Here is a 10,553-nt window from a genome sequence, read left to right on the forward strand (position 1 = left end):
ATTTTATGAGGTTCAGTCATGACAAGTGGAGGAAATAATATGAAATCCAGGTAACTCTTCATTATAGAATGAACTGTGGAATATATTATGAGCTAGTTGAGGGTTATAATATGTTAGGATCTATAGGAATAATTTATTATGATCATGAAAAATATTTTATTTTATTTTGTGGGATTCAGTGTGTACACTTAACCTTATAGGGCATTCTAAGTTTGTCATTTATTGTAGCTCCTACCTAACAACTATCTTGTAGTTTTTACCTAACAATAATCAATCTAAGGATCTATCACCATAGAAACTTTGCAATCTTCTATGGACTCTCAAAGTTACAGTGCCCAAATGGTGTGCTCCTGTTGACCCCTGTGGGCTGAAAGAAACTCTTTGATCCATTGTACTCGACTCAAAGAAACTCTTTATGATTGATCCATTGTATTCATCTCTGTAGTTAATCATGGTGATTGGCTTTTCTAATGCATTCTCCTCGAAGGAACTCTTGTGATATCCATTCATAACCCATTGCAAATTAAAGGACCCTAATGGTTGGCATATTGTGGTGTCTTTAGACCCATGGATACATGTTTTACGACCCCTTTGGTATTGTTCTAATCTCTCACAGTCACTCACATGTGCTCCTCTTTATACTCCTTGTCTTAAAGACGTCCCTTTGAGCCATCTTCTTATCACTTGTTGCTAAAGACCCTAACATTTAGAAATGGCCTTAGTCAATATTTCAATTGAGTAAATATATTTTTCCGTCCATTAATGTTTGAGTCGATTAGCTAGTCAACTTAGGATAAATGAAAAGGGATTAGAAGGTTTATTTGCCTTTATAAACTAGTTGACTAGTCATTTGACTGATACATGAGCAGTGATAAATGATAGTTTGAGTCGACTAATACTTTGAATAGTTGATCAATACTATCTTGAGTTGATTAAATAAATAATTTTATTACAATAAAATGGTTAATTTGTTGCATAGTTGACTGATGACATCTTGAGTCCACTCATTAAAGAGTTGGGTGGCTGCAATATAATTGAACAATTAATTGTCACAACAATGACAATCTAGGACTTTTACGGAAGATTAGTCAATTTATGGCATAGACAACCAATGGCCGAGGTCATTAAAATGGCGGTTGCAAGACAAAGAGAGATCATGAAAACGTTGGTTTGCAAGACAGAGATTAGTTAACTGGAAGCATAAAAAAGTCTACTAAAACAGAATAGATATTTTATAGGTTGATGACTTGGTTGAATTCTATATAGTGGGGCTTAGAGGTTACGAATATTCAATGGTTTGATCTCCAATTATAATCTATTTATAGAGATTTTTTCTTAGAATGGAATACGTAATTACATGCTACTGAGCTTCTAGGCCGTCTGCCACGAGCACTTTAATTTGTCTCAAGTTCAGTTACCTGGTTCAACATTTTGGCCCCAAGGTTACGGTGCAATGAAAAGACACCAAGTTATCATCCAGGTACTCGCAGCTTGATTCCCAACTACGATGCATTTATATAGTTTTTTCCTCCAAATGAGATGTGCAACAATGGGATGCTAGGCTTTTAGATCGTCAGCCACAAATACTTTTCAATTTACTTTTTTAATGGCCAGTGAAAAAATTTTATAAAATCGAATTGGCCATCTTATATTCAATGTTATCTTCTTGATTATTTTTTAGAGGCAACGAATTGATTGATTCAAAGTGTTCATATTCTGCTAGTTTCTTTAGTCACAACTCCATTCTCTAACTCAAATTGTAATCCTCTGTTTTGTCATAAGTACTCTTCTAAATAAAAAATAAAAATTAAAAAAAAAAAACAAGGCTATCAAAGGGGTTTCTATAGGATCGTCAGATGCTGCTAGAGGGGTGGAGGGTGAGTACATGCTCACCTCTCTTGCATTCTTTTCTCTACAAAATTAGTTATGCCATAGAAAACATATATTGTTACAATGGATAAGTGTGACTAGAGGGGATGAATAATCAATCACAATTTGATTTATCTTCATTCTCTTCTACAATGAGTTATCATAGCATAATATAAAAACAAACAAAAACTCAATACAAGAATGCAATGTTAGTGCAAGGAGTATCATATAATTGAACCTAATTTTAATATTGACAAAAGGGTTCAAAGTTAAATTATATTATAATTTAACAAGATTGATCAAGTGTGCATGTAGCTCAGAGGAAAGCCCTAGTAGGTGAATCAGATACTAGACAAAGGAAAGTTCTAGCAATTTAACTAGACCAGATATTAAGTAAAAGTAAAAGGCTTGGTAGATCGCGGATACCAAGCGGAAAGTCTAGACGGATTAGCGGATCAGACGTCTAGCAAGTTGATGGGTCAACGAGGACCAAACATCAAAAAAAGCCCTAGGGTCAGAGGATGAGATGCTAAATAGAAAGAATATTTAGCATCAGGTAAATTCTCCTGAGTTGAGAGATTCTTCCAAAGAAAGAATTGTGAGGATGAGTTCCCTTTAAGAGAACAGTATGTGTTGATCTGACCTATAGTTTCTTAAAAAATTCTGAGCCGAGATTGGGATAGTTGTAATTGTCCAATTTACTCATTTTTTTATACTATCATGCTAACATTGTTATGCAGGGATCTATAATTGGAAGTTGGCTAGAACCAGTGAACTCTGGGCGACCAGATGGGCTCAAGGCGACTAGAGATCCGAGCGATTGAACCAGCTCTAGGCCATCAGATATTCAGGTGACCGAATACAGTCTAAATTCCCGAATGGTTGAGCATAGCCCAGCATGCAGATGAGGTGACACACTCTGATTGGTCTACGCACTTCAACATCCAGCACTCGAAAGGTTCCAAATACCTGGACAAGGATAAAGTTGGCATTGAAGGAGTTGGATAAAGCTTCGTCCGGATCATGCCAAGTCATACTCTCATTGTAAAATACCGGAAAATAGGCGAATATGAATAAAGGAATTTTCCAGAATTTTGGAAGCTCAAATCCGATGAAACTCACCTCTTCTGCCGTCCAGGCAGGCATGTAGTAAAAACATATCGAATAGAACATCCATCAATATCAAAAGAAAAACATAAGATGTCCAAGTATCCAAATAACCAAGTACACACATAAGCAAATAAAAACCAAACCAAATAGTAAATAAACCCTCGAGGTTTGCAGGGATCTAGCACTACGTGCAGTGAGGACTAGCGACTGGAACTCCCTCCTGATAGCATCAACCTGAAAATAACAACAATGGAGGCGGGGTGAGTCCAACACTCAGCAGGTACAATTGATATGCAAAGTAAAGAAATAACACCTAACACTAATCATGCGTACAATCTCCTGATATAAGAAAGATAAAAATATGCATCTGAAGTAAACAGGAGAGGAACTGTACTAACCAGGACCTGAGTATAAGGACAAACAGTCCGAGTGGTATAGGAATCCTGTATGCATGTCAAACATAGATATGCAGCATATAAATGCAGCAAGCACAAACACAACCAATAAATGCATCATGCATATGATGCCAATGATGCGTCCTGGTCACCCCTGACGCCAGTCGATCATCTCACACATAATAGTGAGGCCGAGTGGGTAGGGCTGTGACAACCGTGCACTCTGTCGTCACTACTCCTGATGAGTGACCGAGTGGACGGGATGCTGTCGGAGTACACCTATCCTCCTACCCCAAATCATAAATGGGGGAGCGCAGTGCTCTCATCTCCCGGTACTCAAAGACGGGGAGGAATCCCTGCCGGATAACACGTTGTGTCACACTACCCATGAGCGGGCCAACGGTGCCTAAAAGAGTCCCTGCTGCAACACACTCAGCCTGAATCGACCACTAACCCATGAGTTGTGGTGTGTGCAGATCCATGTAACTGGCGATGTGCTCAACAATAATGGAGCGGACTATCGCACAGCATGCAATCATGCAAATGGTGCATGGCACTAACCACAAAATATCCTGACCTAATCCACATGTATATAAAAATGCATCATAGGTCCACGAATCAAAACAATCCAAAGGTACACAGAAGGTATAAAACCTAGGTCCTGAACATGGTAAAGCATGGTATATCACTACCCCCTATAAGCATGTATAAACAAATAAAGTATACATGGGATGCAAATCAAGCAATCAATCAATCCTGTATCAGATATTGGGTAGTGACTAACTGAAACAAATAAAGGACATTATTAATGCAACATGTTAATTTCATTACTAAGCATATCAAAGACAAAAAGTCAAAAGTACCCGCCTCCGAAAATAGAAAGGTCCAATCTGACTCCGAGATACTCGTCTCGCGTCAAGGTCCTGTATATTAAACATAATTTATTTAGCTAACTCAAATGTATAACTAAATAAAATCCTTAAGGCTAAATTAGGGTAAAAACCCAAATCCACTCAAGCCACATATCACGATTAAATAGAATTAGGGCACCCTAACAAGTCCACAACTAGAATGAAATCTAGTACATATACAAACTTACCTCTACAACATGTCCAAATCTGGTTGGAAACGTTGCTACTGTAAATCAACAGTCGGAGCAAGATTAAATTGTCAATCTCCCAGACCGATAAACCTAAATCACAATTCCAACACCTTCATTAATCAAATTAAACCCAAACTCAGTAAAAAAATTATACCATCTACACCTTACCTAAATTCACAGCAGGAATCACTAATCCACTGAAGGTTTGTTACTGCCAACAAGGGTTGATTGCTGCTGGAAACCTTAAATTACACTACCGAATCACTGCTGGAATCACTTGTTGTTACCTCATCCGAACAACCTTACTCTGAAGAGGAGATGAAGCTCGGGCACGGGAGAACACCGGCAGTGGTACTCGGGTGCCAGCGAGATGGAGGACTAGGGCACGGTGTAATCTCTGCGCGTCGACGTCCAGTGGTTACTGATCACCGCGATGGGGCCGAGATCAAAGGTGTCCGACGGTGGCTCGTCGGACCAGAGGAGAAGAGAGGGAGTCTCGGTGACCAGCTGTGGCGGCGGCGCGAGGTGGCTAAGGCAAAGGCGTCGATGTGCGGCTCGGGAGGAAAAGGAGAGATGTCGGCGTCGGGTAGAGGAAGACCTCTGCTCGGCTGTGCCTGAGTGCCAGCGAGGCGGCGGGGACGAACGACTGTCGGAGGCGCAGCGGTGAGAATGAGGCGTCGGCGGCGCACGGCTAGGGCACAGCAAGAAGAAGTGAGAAGAAACGAGAAGAAGAAGAGAGGGAACCGCTCGGCGCCGGTTAGGGCTCAGGAGAAGGTGCGGGTGAGGTTTAGGGCAAGGGTCGGCTCGCGAGGGAGAGGGGTTTTCGGCGAGGGAGATAAAGAGAAAGAATTTAAAAAGGAAAAGGAAAAATCAACTTTTCCTCACTTAAATGGGGTAGCCTAAACAGGCTTTTTCGGGCCCCCGTTTTTGTCCCTATTAACTCGTCCATACGAGCTCCGAAAAATTCCCGAAAAATTTCCAAAAATTCCGGAAAATTCCCTTATTAATATTCGCCTATTTTCCGGTATTTTACATTCTCCCCCACTAATAAAAATTTGGTCCCCAAATTTCGTTATCTACCATCAGCAAGTACTAACAACAGATATAAAGTATAAATGCTGAACGGTAAACAAATCACATACCTCAAGTGAAAAGATGGGGATATCGAGCTCGGATAGTATCCTCGAGCTCCCAAGTAGCCTCCTCGTCCGAATGATGCTGCCATCCGACTTTAACCAGCCGGATAGTCTTGTTCCGCAACTGACGCTCTTTCCGGTCGAGAATCCGTACCGGAACCTCCTCATAAGTAATATCAGGCTGAACTGGAACTGGAATATCTGCCAGCACATGCGTCGGATCAGGTACATATCTCCTCAGCATGGATACATGAAATACATCGTGAACGCCTGACAGGGACGGTGGTAGTGCCAGCCGGTAAGCTACCGCTCCGATCCTCTCCAAGATCTCGAAAGGACCAATATACCGCGGAGCTAGCTTACCCCTGAGACCAAATCTCTTCACCCCTTTCGTGGGTGAAACTCTCAGAAATACATGGTCGCCAACAGAGAACTCTAGTGGTCTGCGTCTCCGATCAGCATAACTCTTCTGACGGTCCTGCGCCTCTGACATCCTCCGTCTGATAGTACGGGCCAACTCTGCATCCTGCTGAACTCTATGAGGTCCCAACAACTGGGCCTCTCCAACCTCATCCCAAAGGACGGGTGTCCGACAAGGTCTACCATACAACGCCTCAAACGGTGCCATCTGGATAGCCGAATGGAAGCTGTTGTTGTAAGCAAACTCTACAACGGCAGATGGTCCTCCCAACTGCCTCCGAAATCCATAACACATGAACTCAGCAGGTCCTCTAAAGTCTGAATGGTCCACTCTGACTGTCCATCTGTCTGTGGATAGAAGGCTGTACTGAAACGGAGCTGTGTGCCCAAGGCCTGCTGCAGACTCTGCCAGAAACGAGACGTGAACCGTGGATCTCTATCCGAAATGATACTCAACGGAACACCATGTAGTCTGATAATCTCTCGACAATACAGATCTGCCAATCGATCCAAGGGATCAGTCCTCCGGATTGCTAAGAAGTGTGCGGATTTGGTTAATCGATCTACGATTACCCAAATCGCGTCATGGCCTCGTCGTGTCCTCGGCAAACCCACCACAAAGTCCATAGTGATGTGATCCCACTTCCACTCAGGAATAGGAATCCGCTGAAGTAATCCTGCAGGTCTCTAGTGCTCAGCCTTCACCTGCTGACAGACAAGACATCTAGCTACGAAATCCGCGATGTCTTTCTTCATACCGTTCCACCAATAGGAACGCTTCAAGTCTCGATACATACGAGTCCCGCCTGGATGGATCGTAAATCGAGAACGGTGTGCCTCCTGAAGTAGCTCCTGTAAGACCGGATGAGACTGAAGTACGCATAATCTACCTCGGAAGTGAATAACACCCTCCTCGTCTCGTGTGAACTCGGTCTGCTGCCCGGAAGCTATCTGGCTGCAAATAAATTGCAAATGCTGATCAGCAGCCTAGGGCTCTCGTATCCTCGTCCTGATCAACGACTGAGCACCCATGGTACCAAAGTACCCTACTTTGTCTGTCCTTACCCCTCAAGGACCAAATCGGAGGAATAAAAACAGGGTCCGGAAAAGCCTGTTTAGGCTACCCCGCTTTAAAGAGGAAAAGTTTTATTTTTTATTTTCCTTTTCTTATTTATTTTCTCTCGTCACTGTGCTTCCTCCCCGCACGCCGACACTGAACCCGCGCGACTTCTTCCCCCTGCCCTAACCGCCGCCCTCTCCCTAGCGATTAAAGCCTCACCGACCCCTTCCTCTTCTCCTTGTCGCCGAGCCCTAGTCCTCTTCTCTTCCTTCTCTTCTCTCCTGAGCCGAACCCCACTTCTCCTCCACCCAGCCGTGCCCTAGAACGAGCACCGGAGCCGATTCCTACACCGCGTCACTGCCGCACGGAAGTGCCACCGGCATCCTCTTGTGCCCTAGCCGCCGACACCCGAGCCCTAGTAGCACCTCCTGGTCACGGAGGTGTTTCACCACACCGATTCTCCTCTGTGCTTGTGCCCTACTCTGAAGCTGTCGTGGCCGCGTCGGACGCTATGAGCCCCTGCTGTCGGGCGCAACTTCCTCTCCTAACTCCTGGTCAGCACTGCAAGGAACCCTAGCTATTTGCCACAACCACTGGATATTTTGCCTCGGCCGGTTTCTCCTTTCCCTTACCCTCTGGCATCACCGAAGAAGAGGTAATGGGAATAGATATTACAGGAAATTTTAATAGATTTTCTTATGATTTTATCGGGAAGGTTCGTTGTGTTTTTGGCTGCACCAGATTTCACCTCGATGGCTTGCAAATATTCCTTGGCAAATTGTTTTGGCTGCTTCCATAGAGGTCACGAGGTTCCAGCAGCAACTCGTCGAATTCTTGGTCCTCACGGGCAGTTAGAGGTAGAGGTAAGGTGCATGGATTGTTCTAGAATTAGGTTGTTGTTGGTTGTGATGAACTCTTGAGCTCCCTTTTGATCCGAACAGTGAATTGCAGGGCGTTACTTGGGTTTCCAGTAACTACCTTTGTTCAGGCAGCAACTAGCTTTGGGCTATGATTTGAGGTATGTTGTAGGATGTTGGCTACGCATTGTAGTTAGATAATGAATCAGGTGTAGATTGATTAGATTTATATGTTGATTAGGTTTATGTGCTTTTGAATTAGGGGTTTGCCCTAATTTAGGGTTAGGGATTTCATTTAGCTATTTATGAGAATTGTAGTTAAATGAAATATATTTACATTGGTATCACAGGACTTTGACGCGAGACAAGTATCTCGGAGTCAGATTTGGACCATTTTATCGGAGGCGGGTACTTTTGACTTATTGTCTTTGATATGCTTAGTAATGAAATTAACAATTTGCATTAATTGTGTTCTTTTATCTGTTTCGGTTAATCACTACCCAAATCTTGGTACATGCTTGATTGATTGATTGATTTTGCATCTCATGTATATTTTACCTGTTTATACATGCTTATAGGGGTAGTGATATACCATGCTTGACCCTGTTCAGGACCTAGGTTTTATACCTTCTGAGTACCTTTGGATTGTTTTTGATTCGTTGACCTATGATGCATTTTTATATACATGTGGATTAGGTCAGGATATTTTGTGGTTAGCTCCATGCACCATTTGCATGATTGCATGATGTGCGATAGTCCGCTCCATTATTGTTGAACACATCGCCAGTTACATGGATCTACACACACCACCACTCATGGGTTAGTGGTCGATTCAGGTTGAGTGTGTTGCGGCAGGGACTCTGTTAGGCACCGTTGTTCCGCTCATGGGTAGTGTGACACAACGTGTTATCCGGCAGGGATTCCTCCCCGTTATCGTGTACCGGGAGATGAGAGCATTGCGCTCCCCCATTTATGATTTGGGGTAGGAGGATAGGTGTACTCCGACAGCATCCCGTCCACTCGGTCACTCATCAGGAGTAGTGACGACAGAGTGCACGGTTGTCACAACCCTACCCACTCGGCCTCACTATTGTGTGTGAGATGATCGACTGGCGTCAGGGGTGACCAAGACGCATCATTGGCATCATATGCATGATGCATTTATTGCTTGTGTTTGTGTTTGCTGCATTTATATGGTGCATATTGTTTGGATACCTATGTTTGACATGCATACAGGATTCCTACACCACTCGAACTGTTTGTCCTTATACTCAGGTCCTGGTTAGTACAGATTCTCTCCTGTCTACTTCGGTTTGCATTTATCTTTTATTTTTATCAGGAGACTATACGCATGATTAGTGCTAGGTGTTATTTCTTTACTTTGCATATCAATTGTACCTGCTGAGTGTTGGACTCACCCCGCCTCCATTGTTGATATTTTTCAGGTTGATGTTGTCCGGAGGGAGTTCCAGTCGCTAGTCCTCACTGCACGTAGTGCTAGATCCCTGCAGACCTCGAGGATTTATTTACCATTTGGTTTGGTTTTTATTTGCTTATGTGTGTACTTGGTTATTTGGATACTTGGACATCGTATGTTTTTCTTTTGATAAAGATGGATGTTCTATTCGATATGTTTTTACTACATGCCTGCCTGAACGGCAGAAGAGGTGAGTTTCGTCAGATTTGAGTTTTACGAGTGTAGTGGAGTAGGGTGGATTTCGAGTCATTGTAGTATTGTGATATTACTATTATTAACTGCGTGGTTGTGACAGCCAGAGGCTGAATATCTATATAAACTGCGTGATGATTGATTTTATTTATTGTTATTATTCCAGCCGCCTGTGGCTGAGGTATATGAAGATGTAGAAAAGTTTCAAATTGTCCACCGTACAGGGGAGATGCTATCGAAATTTTCTCAGACAGGGACTCCTCTGGGGCATGACACTCATTCTGCTCTAAAACTCTGACGCAACGCTGGCATGCTGCTCCGAGCGACTAAACCAGCTCTAGGCCATCAGAGATTCAGGTGATCTGATACGGTCTAAACTCCCGAATGGTTGTCCAAGCTCACAGCGCGGCATTGCGTGGTCAAAGCATCGCACGACAACATGGCATAGACATGGCGGAGCTAGCATACGCCCAGTGTGGGCAGCTGCCCACACTGGGCCAGGACCTAAAAAAAAATTATTATTAACATAAGTTTGGAAGAGAAAATAGGTGACCCTGATGAAAAAAGAAAAGGCGCTTTCTCTTGTTATAACAATATTTGATGCATGTTAAAAACATTTTTTTTCAATTCCAAATTATTTATAAAATTTCATTCCACTTCAAATATATTATTGAAAAAATATTAATTTTTTATATTTTATTTTTTCTGTTGCTGGCCCTTAATTTTATGATTTTCTCCTCTAATATTTACTTTTTTCTAACTAAACAACATAATAAGAATATGCAGTATGTCGAAAGTAAGATGCATGTTGATACACTTCTTTTCTTATGTTTTCCATACAAATATAAGAAAAAAATTAGACAAATGCTGTAAAAAAAGACAGATGACACAAAAAAGAAAAAAAAATAGGCAGATGATACACACACAAAAAAAAA

Source organism: Zingiber officinale, chromosome 10B, assembly GCF_018446385.1.
Source record: "Zingiber officinale cultivar Zhangliang chromosome 10B, Zo_v1.1, whole genome shotgun sequence".
NCBI lineage: Eukaryota > Viridiplantae > Streptophyta > Magnoliopsida > Zingiberales > Zingiberaceae > Zingiber > Zingiber officinale.